We start from the raw sequence: 13,533 nt of genomic DNA on the forward strand, positions 1-13,533 counted from the left end.
GAAAAAAATGGTCAGACACTTAGAAGTGGGCAAAAGAAATAGCTGGATGTCCACCCTTGGTATGTGGGGCATTATCTGGCTGATCTCTGGGGGATTACTGGATTCTTGGCCTTCCCTGGTGGCTTAGATGGTAAAGATTCTGCTTGCAGTACGGGAGACCTGGGTTCAATCCCTGGCTTGGGAAGATCCCTTGATGAAGGGAACAGCTATCCACTCCAGTATTCTGGCCTCGAGAAGTCCATGGACAGAGGAACCTGGCAGGCTATAGGGGTGCCATATATAGGCATATATAGGTCCATGGGTGTGCAAAGAGTCAGATATGACTGAGTCGGCTTTCACTCACTCACTCACTGGATTCTAGAGAAGTTTCACCTTTGGATAGTTTCTATTGACTAGGCTATTTTGGAACTCTATAGTGGGAGAATGAAGTTGTCAAAAATTGAGACTAATGCACATGATTCTTTTCCACAACAATGTAAATAAATTTTATCTTCTAAGTATACACATGATTTTGGACCCATAGAAAAGGTTATCCCCCAAATTACATTTTATTGCCCTGCAGGATCTCAACCCTCTATTCATCTATTCTCCACATTCCTGATTGCCTGATCTTCAAAATCTCCAGTAACATCTTAATGATTTCACCTTTAAATATAGAGACAAATAAAATATTTGAGTTCTGTTCAATTTATGTAATAGTTATGACTTTATCATCATAAAGATTATACTTGAGCAGCAATTTAGCTAATGAAGTATGTGTGTATGTGTGTGTGAGTGAGAGAGAGAATGACTAAAACCCTCCTTGCTCATTTTGGTAACATTTATAACCATAAGTAATCAACCGCCCCCACTAGGCTTTAGCTGTATCCACATTAAATTAGTATATTGTGTCTAATTTAGAAAGTTCATCATCACCTAGGTGAACTGCTTTGCAGTTCTACAGGGTTCAAGAAAGATCATGGAAGTTGGCATTTAATGTAATTATAGAATAATTATTACCATCTGTAAAAAAAAAAATCTGTGCATAAAGCAGCTAGGATGAAACATTGTCTTCAAACTACAGGGAGGTTGTGAAATGGCTAATTGGTTCAATTATCATTTCCTCCCACACAAGGTGTTCAGTCCTTGAATCTTTCCCTGGCTTAGATGAAGAGCTAGTTTAGCATGAGTCCCCTCAGTGGAAGAAGAAATGGTGAGAGATACTGATATGAAATAATTCATGTAGTGTGAATTTGATAACTCTGAAAGAATTGTTGTTCCGTGTGGAAATCTTGTGTTCCTAAGAAAGTAAACAATGTAATTCTAATTCGATCTTAGTCTTTTAGGATCTGCAAAAAGCAATAACCTCTGTTTTGGCTGCAGGCTTTCCAGTAAATGGGTATGAGATAATTACTGCTCATATTTTGGAATCAAAGACATTACTGCTTCAGCTAATCTAACAGAAATCTAGTCAGAGGGTTCATACTCAATCCTGAAGAGAGACAAGCATAGAATCCTTCTTAATTCAATCCAATCTACATTTCTCCTTAAAATGTATTAATACTGAATGTACCCTGTATAATCTTAATCATACCTTCCTGAATTATCTGGGGATAGGCATGGATTACAAATTAACCTCCCACCGCTATCTTCTCTCTGCTAATAGGTTTTTGACCCACATATTAGATATTAAAAGTCAATTCTTACCGAAATGTAAACCTCATAAAACTATTTTCCCATGTGGAAAAGTAAGAAGGTAGGCAAGAGATAGAGTCTATTGTTCTTTGCTGTAATTACAATAGGATATATAAATTATTATTTGCAAAATCCATAATAAATGGAATTTGTGGAATCAGAAATTTTTATTGTGTAGAGATGCTTTTTCTTTGGGTCTTCCCAGGTGGCTAGGTGGTAAAGAATCTGCCTGCCAATGCAGGAGAGACAGGTTAGATCCCTGAGTCAAGAAGATCCTTGGGGAAGGAAATGGCCACCCACTCCAGTATCCTTGCCTGGAGAATCCCATGGACAGAGACGCCTGGTGGGGTGCGAAAGAGTTGATTGAACACAGCTTAGTGACTAAACAGCAACAACATTTTCTCTTACATCTCATTTTCAAAAATCTTAGAATATGGTATTTATTTTTCCATTTTCTACTTGAATGAAATAGAAAATGGACCCTACTCTTTTTAAATTATTGAGATCTTGCAATGTTATCCTGAACATTCTTGATTTTTCAACAGTGATCACTAGGTAGGCAAAAGGATAGGAGACTGAGAAGAATCCAGGATCACCGTAAAACAGTGAGTCCTTTAGAGTTGTGCAGTATGTAACCTATGTAACTGTATCTTTCAGTCCTGAATACTGTTGAGCCTAACAGTGAGGACTGGACTTCAGGCACAATGATAGTGGGTGCCTACTTTGGATGATCAGATCTCAGAGATTCCTGGATTGCTTACTTCAACACAATCTGCATCCTTCATTCAACAATGTGCAAGACTGGCACACACTTGCTCCCAGCCTGAAGAAAAAGAGATGGAAGTATCCCTGAGAGCAAAATGCATTCCTACTCTGATACAGCTGAATAGTAACTTGCTGTTGATACAGGTGAGTGATAATTGGCTCTGAATAGCACTGCTACTTTCCTCTCTCACAGCTGTCAAGAAATGCCATGGAGGAATAATGACACTCCCAAGACCAGCCCTGTCAACCTGGGAAGGCCCAGCATATGGTCTGGAAGTGATAGTCTCTCAGGTAGGTCTTACTCTTTGCCACCCATGGACTGTGGCCCACCAGGCTCCTCTGTCCATGGAATTCTCCAGGCAAGAATACTGGAGCAGGTAGCCGTTCCCTTTTCCAGGGGATCTTCCTAAGCAAAGGATCGAACCAGGGTCTCTTGCATTGCAGTCCGATTCTTTACCATCTGAGCCACCAGTGAATCCTCATGGTCTGGAAGAGCCTGACCGAATCCCCAGCCCCACGGGGTGGTGTCCTGGGTTGTGTCTCCAGGAGTAGGGGATGTAGGGGGCAGGGGATGGGGTTGCGGGGGTGGGGGGTAGGTAAGGAAGCTGCAACTCCAACCACAAGAGCACTGCTGGTCTCCTGCTCGCTGCAGCAAGCTCCTCACAGCTCAGTTCTGGCCTGCTTGTCTCACTTAGGAAAGAAATCTGCATTCCTTGCCTGTGTCTGTTGACAACTTCCTGTCAGTTACTCTCCCCCTGAGACAGCCACCCACCGGCACATGTCTGGAATTCAAATCAACATCAACAGCATCATCTACATTCCTGATAGGAAGTTTTGTTGTCATTTGTTTCTTTGTTCTAAAAATACAGAGTAGAAAATGGAGGAAGGGGGACGCAGAGGAAAAGAGCCTTGCTATTTGACTGCTATAATTAGTTATTCCTGCTAATGGAGATTTTACATATTTTTTTTTCTTTCTTTTTTCCCCTGCAAGATTGACTCTGGCTGTTGCAACTCATAATTATGGGCCTGTCCTTAGTTATATAAGCTATTGATTTGCCTCCTTTTAGCAGTAAATTCTTAAGAAGAGGAATGATCTCTCATTGATTTCTTTGGTTTGAAGCCCAGGATATGGCTTAGACACATAAAAGAATTTTGAATATACATTTTGATTATGAGATGATTCAGAAGACATATTTTAACTTTGGGGGGGCTTCCCTAAATCCACCTACCAATGCAGGAGATATGGGTCTGATCCCTGAGTCAGGAAGATTCCCTGGAGAAGGAAATGGTAACCCACTCCAGTATTCTTGCCTGGGAAATCCCATGAACAGAGGAACCTGGTGGACTACAGTCCATAGGGTCGCAAAAGAATTGCACACAACTTAGCCACTAAACAACAACATTTAACTTTTGAGTTTTGCTATGAAAAAGAAATTGTAAATAATTGTGAATAAAATGTTTTAAGAAATGTACCCATATTATAGGGTTATTGGTTGTATTGATTTATGCAGGCTGCTAGCAAATGGCCTGGTAGAGAGCAGATGACAAAGAAAGGGTCATTGTGATTATTAGTATTATTATTAACATAAATTGGAAATGCAAAGATTAGCCTTCAGAGCTTAAAACTAGGTGTGAGGCCATGTACTGACCTAAGGACGAGGAGACTCTGAGAGGGGAAAGTCTTGCTCCCCTCCAGGTCTGGACCTACTCTGGAGGAGAAAAGAGCAGCTAGAGGTGGAATAATAATCACAACCAAGAGCTTCAACTTCTCAGGAATCTAATATATGTCCTTTATCTTCATTTCATCTAGTGTTTGTAATAAGTCTGCAAAGTTATTATTTCCCCCATTTTTAAGATTTCTTTTTAGAGCAGCTTTAGACTTACAACAAAATTGAGAGGGAGGTACATAGATTTCCCATATGCCCTCTGCCTCTACATATGCATAGCCTCCCCCAATTTCACAATTTTTAGTAAGGAAGCTGAAGACCACAACTTGTCTATATTCCACAGCTAACAGACGAAGCTGGTCAAAGAAATCTAGACCTGTTCACTCTAGAACCCTCTCCGTAGAAATGCACATGACATGATTTACAAATAATAAGCTCAATTTGAACACAAAAATATGTATAATTTAATTTATGTTTTAAATTTTCAATAAATTATACTTGACTAATAAACAGTCCTTGTTGGTGTTTCTCTATAGCTTCCAACCAATCAGAGCCTTAGAAGATACTACAGTAGATATCAAGTTCATTAGGATTTAAGTCCAAGCTTCAGTTCAGTGAAATTCACAGATATGATATGTTCATTAAAAAGGCAGGACCCCAGAATCCAAAAGTCAGTTCTATCTGGAAGAACAAAGCAGTTCAAAGAGTGGGAAGCTCTTTGTGGTCAGTTCCAAGCATTAAGAAATCTGGTCAGTTCTTTCCCATGTGCTTCATGGAGTAAAGACATAAAGGGCAAACCAAAGAAACCACAGTGATTAAGGACTGTTTTTCTTCAGTGGTAACTAGAAGGCTGACATATAAATGATACATAATCCAGTGTGATTGACTTTAATTTACTTAGTATCAAAAAGAGACATAATATAGCTATGACTCATGTTGGTGTAATCAATTTATGGTTTCTAAAGAAAGAAACAAACAAACAGATACAAATGTCTCCTTGTTTGGTCTGTAATACTCAAAGAAGGAGACTGCAGACACTTCTGTTCCCAAGAACCTCTTGAATCGATTTTTTTGTCTTTGCTGGTTCTCCTTCCTTCACTCTTCCTCAAACAATGAATACATTTGAACTCGAGGGCTTTCCTGTGCATGTGTGTGTGTGTGAGTGTGTGTGTATGTGCATGCGTGTGCGTGTGTCTGTGTGTGTTTGTGTTATGCAGGGATGGTGACAAAAGGATAAGCCAGTCCTTTCTGGATTTCATTTAAATGACTACAGTTCCGCTGCTTACTTAGGTACTTGGATGAAGGGAAAGGCAGGAAGAAAGTACAATTTCAGCTCACATATGAGTATCTGTGCTGTGTATCTGTGCCCTTGCTCCCACAGTTGTGTAAGTGTGTGTGCAAAAATCTGATCCCTAGGTCCCTGAATTCTGAGCTCATGCTCCTGTAGCACATGCGCTTGCCAACTTTCTTCTCTTCAGAAGGACTGAGATTCTGTTTCCTTTGAGTACATGAGTTGACTATAAAGAAACCATTCCACTTCTTCACTTTCCCAAGTGAAAAAAAATACACAGCCCATCTTCCCTGTAGCCTTCCTGAATTAATTTCTTTTTGCTGCTATAATAGACTGCCACAAAGTCTTAATGACTTAATACAACACAGATGTATTCTCTTGAAGTTATGGAGGCCGGAAGTACAAAGTGAGTCCGGCGGATCTAAAACCAAAGTGTTGCAAGACTGCTAGCTTCTGAAGGCTCCAGGGGAGAGCCTGTTCCTGGGCTTGTCCAGCTTCTAGATGTCTGCCAGCATTCAGGGGCATATGCCACATCTCTCCAGCTTCCCAGGCAGCATGAGTGGTAAAGAACCCATCTGCCAATGCAGGAGACATAAGAGATGCAGGTTTGATCCCGAGATCAGGAAGATCCCCTGGAGGAGGGCATGGCAACCAGTGTTCTGGATTATCCAGTGTTCTTGCCTGGATAAACCCATGGACAGAGGAGCCTAGTGGGCTACAGTCCATGGGGCTTCAAAAGAGTTGGACACGACAGAGCGACTTAGCACACACACATATATCTCTCCAACCTCTACTTCTGTGGTCACACTGCCTTATCCTCTTCTGTGGTCACATCATCCCTGCCTCATTCTCATGAGGACACTTGTGATGCCATTTAGGGTTCATTGTAATAACCTAAGATAATGTCGCTGCCTCAATATCTTTAATCACTTCTGCAAAGTCCCTTTTTCCATATAAGGTAACATTCACAGTTTGGGGGCACTGGGCCATAATATCTTTGGAGGCCATCATCCACTCCCCCATATCATCTTTTTTATCCTGACTACTCCAAGAATATAAATTCAGTGGTATGAAAGAGCAACCATCTATTTCTATAGAAAGTACTTTAAGTTTTGAACTTCCATGTCCACTGAGGGTGAAAAACCAAATATTGCTTTGTTACTCTCTAGGTCCAGTTCATTTCAGTCACTCAGTTGTGTCCAACTCTTTGCGACCCCATGGACTGCAGCACACCAGGCCTCCCTGTCCATCACCAACTCCCAGAGCTTGCTCAGATTCATGTCCGTCGAGTTGGTGACACCATCCAACCATCTCATCCTCTGTTGTCCCCTTCTTCTCCTGCCTTAAAGCTTTCCCAGCATCAGGGTCTTTTCAAATGAGTCAGCTCTTTGCATCACGTGACCAAAATACAGGAGCTTCAGCTTCAGCACCAGTCCTTCCATTGAATATTCAGGATTGATTTCCTTTAGGATTGACTGGTTGGATCTCCTTGCAGTCCACGGGACTCTCAAGAGTCTTGTCAACACCACAGTTCAAAAGTGTCAGTCCTTTGGCACTCAGCTTTCTTTATAGTCCGACTCTCACATCCATACGTGACTACTGGAAAAACCATAGCTTTAACTAGACAGACATTTGTTGGCAAAGTAATGTCTCTGCTTTTTAATATGCTGTCTAGATGTGTCATAGATTTTCTTCCAAGGAGAAAATGTTTTTTAATTTCATGGCTGCAGTCACCATCTGCAGTGATTTTGCAGCCCAAGAAAATAAAGTCTGTCACTGTTTCCACTGTTTCCCCATCTATTTGCCATGAAGTGATGGGACCAGATACCATGATCTTCGTCTTTTGAGTGTTGAGTTTTAAGCCAGCTTTTTCACTCTCCTCTTTCACTTTCATCAAGGGGCTCTTCAGTTCCTCTTCACTTTCTGCCATAAGGGTGGTGTCATCTGCATATCTGAGGTTATTGATATTTCTCCTGGCAATCTTAATTCCAGCTTGTGCTTCACCCAGCCTGGCATTTCACATGATGTACTCTGCATATAAGTTAAATAAGCAGGGTGACAATATACAGCTGTGACGTTCTCCTTTCTCGATTTGGAACCAGTCTGTTGTTCCATGTCTGGTTCTAACTGTTGCTCCTTGACCTACATACAGGTTTCTCTATCTCTATAAGTATGCCTTCAGCAACTGAAATTTCATGAAATTGAACCCTTGATTCCTGTTCCATTTTTCCAGGCTCAAACCTAGTTTTCTCCCAGTGTTCCCATCTCAAAATTACCAATTGTCTAGTTGTATAGTCAAATTTTTGGTATTATCTTTGATTTTTCTCTTATCCCCTATATCTAACTCATCAGCAAATGCTATTGGCTTCATCTTCAAAATACATCCACAATTCAACCTTTCCTCACCCCCTCCACTAACACACTTAGGACAAGCCTAGATGAAAACTGGAAAGGCAATTTTAGGGAAGTGAGTGGAGCATGAACTCAGATCCCAACTTTGCCATGTATGCTCCACCTTCACACACTTCAGTTTTCTCATCCTGGGGTTATCATACCTCATAGAGTTTGGTTGGGGTTAAAGTAAGTTAATACTTGTGAAATACTTAAAACAGTATATAGTATTCCATCTGTTACCATTGTCATCACCATCATCATCATCAATATAATGACCTAATAATCATTATCCCTGCTTCTACTTAAGACTTCTTTACACTCTGTACCTCATATATTAAGTCAAAGGGATCCTTTTAAAGCATAATCACGTCATTAACACCCAGGGCTCTGAATGGCCCTCAAACACACTTGGAAAGAAATCTAAAGTCTTTATCCAGTAAAGCTACACCCTGTCCACCTCTCTGACACCATATTGGAGTACTCTTCCCTTTGCACATTATGCCTTGTTCATTTCAAATCCAGCAAACATGCTGATACTTCAGAGCTTTAGCACTTGATATTCCCTCACTTGGAATGATTTTCCCCAAGTATTTGTGTGATCACTTCCAAACATTACTTATCCTTCCAGATATTACCATTTTAAAAGACTCATTCAAGCCTCATCACTTTCATGAAAGCTTTCTCCATGAAAGTCAGAACAAAATCTATAACCTCTGAATACCTATTAATTATATATGTCCTTTATATATATTTGACTGTACAACAAGAATACATATTCTTAATTTTTGCATTTACTAGTTATGTGTGGAGAAGGCAATGGCACCTGACTCCAGTACTCTTGCATGGCGAATCCCATGGACAAAGGAGCCTGGTGGGCTGCAGTCCACGGTGTCGCTAGGAGTCAGACACGACTGAGAGACTTCACTTTCACTTTTCTCTTTCATGCATTGGAGAAGGAAATGGCAACCCACTCTAGTATTCTTGCCTGGAAGATCCCAGGGACAGAGGAGCCTGGTGGGCTGCCGTCTATGGGGTCGCAGAGAGTCAGACACAACTGAAGCGACTTAGCAGCAGCAGCAGTTATGTGTAATGTTAACTACACATTAATTAACTATACTAGCTACCTTCAGGGTTAACTGTTTCATATGTCTTTGACTTGAAATTGAAATTCTTTCAGAGAGGGATCTGAGTTCTTCCTCTGCAAAATATTTCCCAAACATCCCACACAAATATGATAAATACTGAATGAATAAATAAAATAAAAAAGTACCCTAGTGATCTGAATGATAAATTTTCAACAAACAAGTTCCCAGTTTTATATATACTTCAAGCCTTAAAGAGGACATTACTAAAATTAAGACATCTTCTCTACCTGATAATTTCTTTCATTTTTCATGACCCAAGATATACATCACATTCTCCATCCACTCATTTATATAGCAATGTTAGTTACCATTTATTTGAGAACCTCTGTACTCTCCTCACACTGTTCTCTTTTAGAGATGAAGAAACTGGGTCTCAGAGGGGTTAAGCTCATATTCTAAAGGAGTAATACAAATATAAACAAGTAATTACAAAACAATGTAATTACTGGATAAACTTATGGGCTGCTTTAAAGACAGTGAGGGTAATGTACTCAACTTTGCCCATCATAAAGGAAAGTGATGTGATCAGAAAGGATTCACAGATAAAGGTGATCTCAACTGCACTTTGATGAATAAATGGAAATTACCTAGACAGGCAAAGAAGCCAAGGAAGTAACACATACAGATGTTCAATGGCAGGACATTAAAGAGAACAATTTCCATGTAGTGATGAGAGCTAATCCTTCTCACTGCTGCCAACTACTGTTGGTAAACGTTTCTACCACAAACATCATACCACATTCTAACTGTAAGTTCACGAGCCGAGTTTCCGTCACTGGATCCTGTTCTTTTCATTTATATAACTGCCGTTGTGCCATCGCTGTGCCTGACACTGAGTCCACTCTTCCTTATTTTAGAGCTGCTTAGGCGGCTACAAGACTGCTGGCTGGAGAGAGAAACGGAGATGCCATTTCTGGCTTGGCCCTTTTCAGGGAAATTCCCTGTAAGGAGACCTCTCTCAGTGGCAGCCACAGGGTGATTTGGACAGGAAGGGAGACACCATCAGACGCGCAGTAAAACCGAGCCAGTTCTGAGTCACTGGAAAAATCACAGCCAGTTAGCAGGTCCTGAAGTATGTTCTGCCCTTGACGAGCTTCGTCTGTGATAATTGCCTCATCCATGCCTCTCTGTCTTGCCACATAATAATAAACAAAATAATAACAATAATTAGATTGAGAAATAACAAGATGTGATTAGGCAATCACTTCAAAATATCTGAATTGGAAGATGCCACGCAGGATAAAATACTCCTGTTCTGTGAAAAGTAAAGAATCCACCATGCCTTGATTCACTAATTAAAGAATCTGTTTTCTAATTCCTTTCCTTTCTAACTGCAGGGGTAACTGCTGGCAAGATCTGCCCTCCACTGCCAGCTTCCGAACAAAGTCAAGAAGTCAACATTATAATCATGCATTGTTTCCATAGCAAGCAATCCTGCAGCTCGGGGCAAAAACAACACTTTCTAGATCCTGCCAGAGTGTACGTGGCAAAGAAGGATTAATTAGCCTCTCACTAATTGACAGTATTTCCCTTCACATCTGCTTGGGCCTGATGTGAGTTTAAATGTCTCTGTTTGTGTGCCGGAGGCTGACTAAACATGTATAAAATTTGAAGTCTCTTTCCAAGTGTCAGAGATGCCTACGACCTGGGTTCCCTTTCCTTAAACAGTAGAGCTGTCAGAGAAAGGCTTAAGGTGGTGGTGATTCCTGGGGAGGCAACAGAGCATGGGATAAGAAGCTAGGGGCAGGCAGGAGACTAACAGACCCGAGGTAGCGTTCCAGTTCTTTAAGACCAGTCACGTGGCTGGCAAACTAAGACCCATCTCTCTGGCCTTCTCTTCCTGTTCAAGTGTTAGCTTAGATCAGTGGTTTTCTATCTTGTTTCCCAGAGGCCTAGAAGTTGCAGAGTCCCCTTGTTGCTGTTGTTTTTAAGTCACTAAGTTGTATCTGACTCTTTCCGGACCCTAGGGACTGAAGCCCTGCAGGCTTTCCGTCCATGGGATTCTCCAGGCAAGAACACTGGAGTAGGTTGTCAGTTCCTCCTCCAGGGGATCTTCCCGACCCAGGGACTGAACTTGTGTCTCCTGTATTGGCAGGCAGATTGTTTACCGCTGAGCCACCAGAGAGGCCTATTTAGGGATGTCCTAAATTCTACAGCAGTTCTGTTCAATAGAAACTTCTGCTATAATGGAAATGTTCTACATCCACACTGTCTAACAGGTTGCCACTTGCCACCAGAGCTTGTGGAGTGCTTGACATGTAGCTAGTGTGACTAAGAAACTGAATTTTACATTTTATTCCATTTACTTAAACTTAAATAGTCCCATGTAGTGCACAGCTTTATGTAATTCTGGGGGGTTTGAGTTGGGGTCTGAAAGGACAGGGTCCAGGATTTGCCCCATTCCAGTCAATCAGAACACATCTAGCTTTCTCTGTGTCCAGTAATATGCTTCTATGAAGATTACCCTGAATAAAGGGCTTTGAACCTAAAGAACATTTGAAAACCACTAGACTAAAGGCTCTTCAAACTTGAAAGTTTCTAATTTTGGACTATAGCCCACCAGGCTCCTCTGTCCATGGGATTTTCCAGGCAAGAGTACTAGAGCGGGTTGCCATGCCTTTCTCCAGGGGAACTTCCCGACTCTGGAATCAAACCCATGTCTCCTGTATTGCAGGCAGATTCTTTATAGACTGAGCCACCTGGGAAGCCCTGCCTGACTTGGAGGAAGATGCTAATGCAGCCTGATGGGGCCTCTGAAATGAAAAGTGCCTGGCTCCTCTGATGGATGCTCCTGGTTGCTCCACCAATTGCTCCCCAAGGGCTGCACATGCATGGTTCTTGTGGCTTTTGTTGGTCTTACAGACTCAGACCATGGAGAGAAAAAGGATCCAGAGGCCAGAAAAAAAAAATCTAAATAAAGTTCATTTTCTCAGCCTATTAAGTCTGTATTCTCACACAGCTGGGAAGAAGGGGTCGAGAGTTTCCCAAGTGAAAGATACCCAGAACCGTGTCAAATTCATCTCAGGAGGCCAACCTCCAGAAATACATCCTATGGTGATTGTGCTCCTAGGGTTGGGACTGGGTGGTGGTGAGTGTCATGGGCACCTGCCAGGGGAGGATGGTCTAAGCTGAGGCTGTGAGTTGCACATGGTAAGGTCTGGGGTGACCCTGTCAGGCTATGAGCCCTGAGATTGGAGCCCGAGAAAGTCACAATGTATGAGACAGGAATCTCACCCCAGTATTTTTGGGAGAAGACCAAGAAACAAGGTTTAGAGCATTTTGCACCCCAGAATTACCTATAACATCTGTTGTTGTTGGTAAGTCACTCAAGCATGTCCAACTCTTTGTGACCCCATGGACTACAGCATGCCAGGCTTCCCTGTCCTTCACTGTCTCCCAGAATTTGCTCAAATTCATGTCCATTGAGTCAGTGAGGCCATCCAACCATCTCATCCTGTCGTCCCCTTCTCCTCTTGCATGTGTAAACCACACAAAATAAACTTGTCTCCTAGAAGGTGCCAGTGTCTCTGGCCATGACTCTTGAAGGGAAGGGAGGGAAGGATTACATAATTCCTAGTGGTCATGTGGTGAGGGTTGTAGGCAAGGAATGTGGAGCTCCCTCACAGAGCCAAAAGCTCACACAGCTCCTTCAAACTCATGTCCCCAGACTCTCTTCGAAGCTTCCCCCCAGACAAAGGTAAGCATTACCAGTAACCTTCCAGAAACCTTTTGTAAGAGGAAATGGCTGTGATTTTCCATCTTTCTCAACCACACTTAAAACAAACAGTGGTGTCTGTGAAAGTTTAAGTCAATATTTTAACTGAAGAAAACAACTGAGGGAACCACATGGTTGAACGTTTTTTCCAACCCCACATTCTCACTGAGAGCAGAAATGGCTGATGGGAGTCTCGTCTTCTGCCATGTGTTGGGATGAGGACTTTGTAGACACACACACAATGTGGGGTTTTGAGGAATACTTGCCTTAAGAGTGTCATTTCTTGGCTTTATCACATTTCTGCTTTTCTCTTCTTATGTTAAATCCCTTCCACAAATAAAATAGGCTTACTTTATATATGGAGCCCCATCTCTGCTTTCAGCAGCTCCATGCTAATTCTTTAGGGGCTGGATAAATGCTGCTTTCTGTCAGTAAAGAGGTGACTGGAAAAACCAGGGTCTCTCCACAGCAAGAACATGCTTGGGCTCCTTTGCTCAGTAACTGGGTTGATGCTTTACAGACACTCCTGCTTGGTGGCTCAGTTTCTAGGGGCCTGTTCTCTGCCGGAGATATAAAAAGGGAGGCTGCTGGTCTCCATCAGCATCTGGCTATGCTGCCCTGTAGAAGCTAGACTTCAACACGCCCAGCTCGGGCCGGTTTGAAATTCCACCCGCCGAATAAAGGGCAGGGTATCCTGCCTTGCTTCCAGGCTCACTATTCCTAAAAGATGTCAGACAATTGTCTGTTCTACCAAGAGAAGATTCTAGACTGATTATAAGTCAAAATCTCTCACAGAGCTTTCAAACATTTGTGGTAATAAGTACAGGTCAAGTCTGGAGTTACCCTCCAGAGACCTTTTGTAGTGTGAATATCTATTATGGA

This window comes from Odocoileus virginianus, chromosome 8, assembly GCF_023699985.2.
Source record: "Odocoileus virginianus isolate 20LAN1187 ecotype Illinois chromosome 8, Ovbor_1.2, whole genome shotgun sequence".
NCBI classification, from domain to species: domain Eukaryota; kingdom Metazoa; phylum Chordata; class Mammalia; order Artiodactyla; family Cervidae; genus Odocoileus; species Odocoileus virginianus.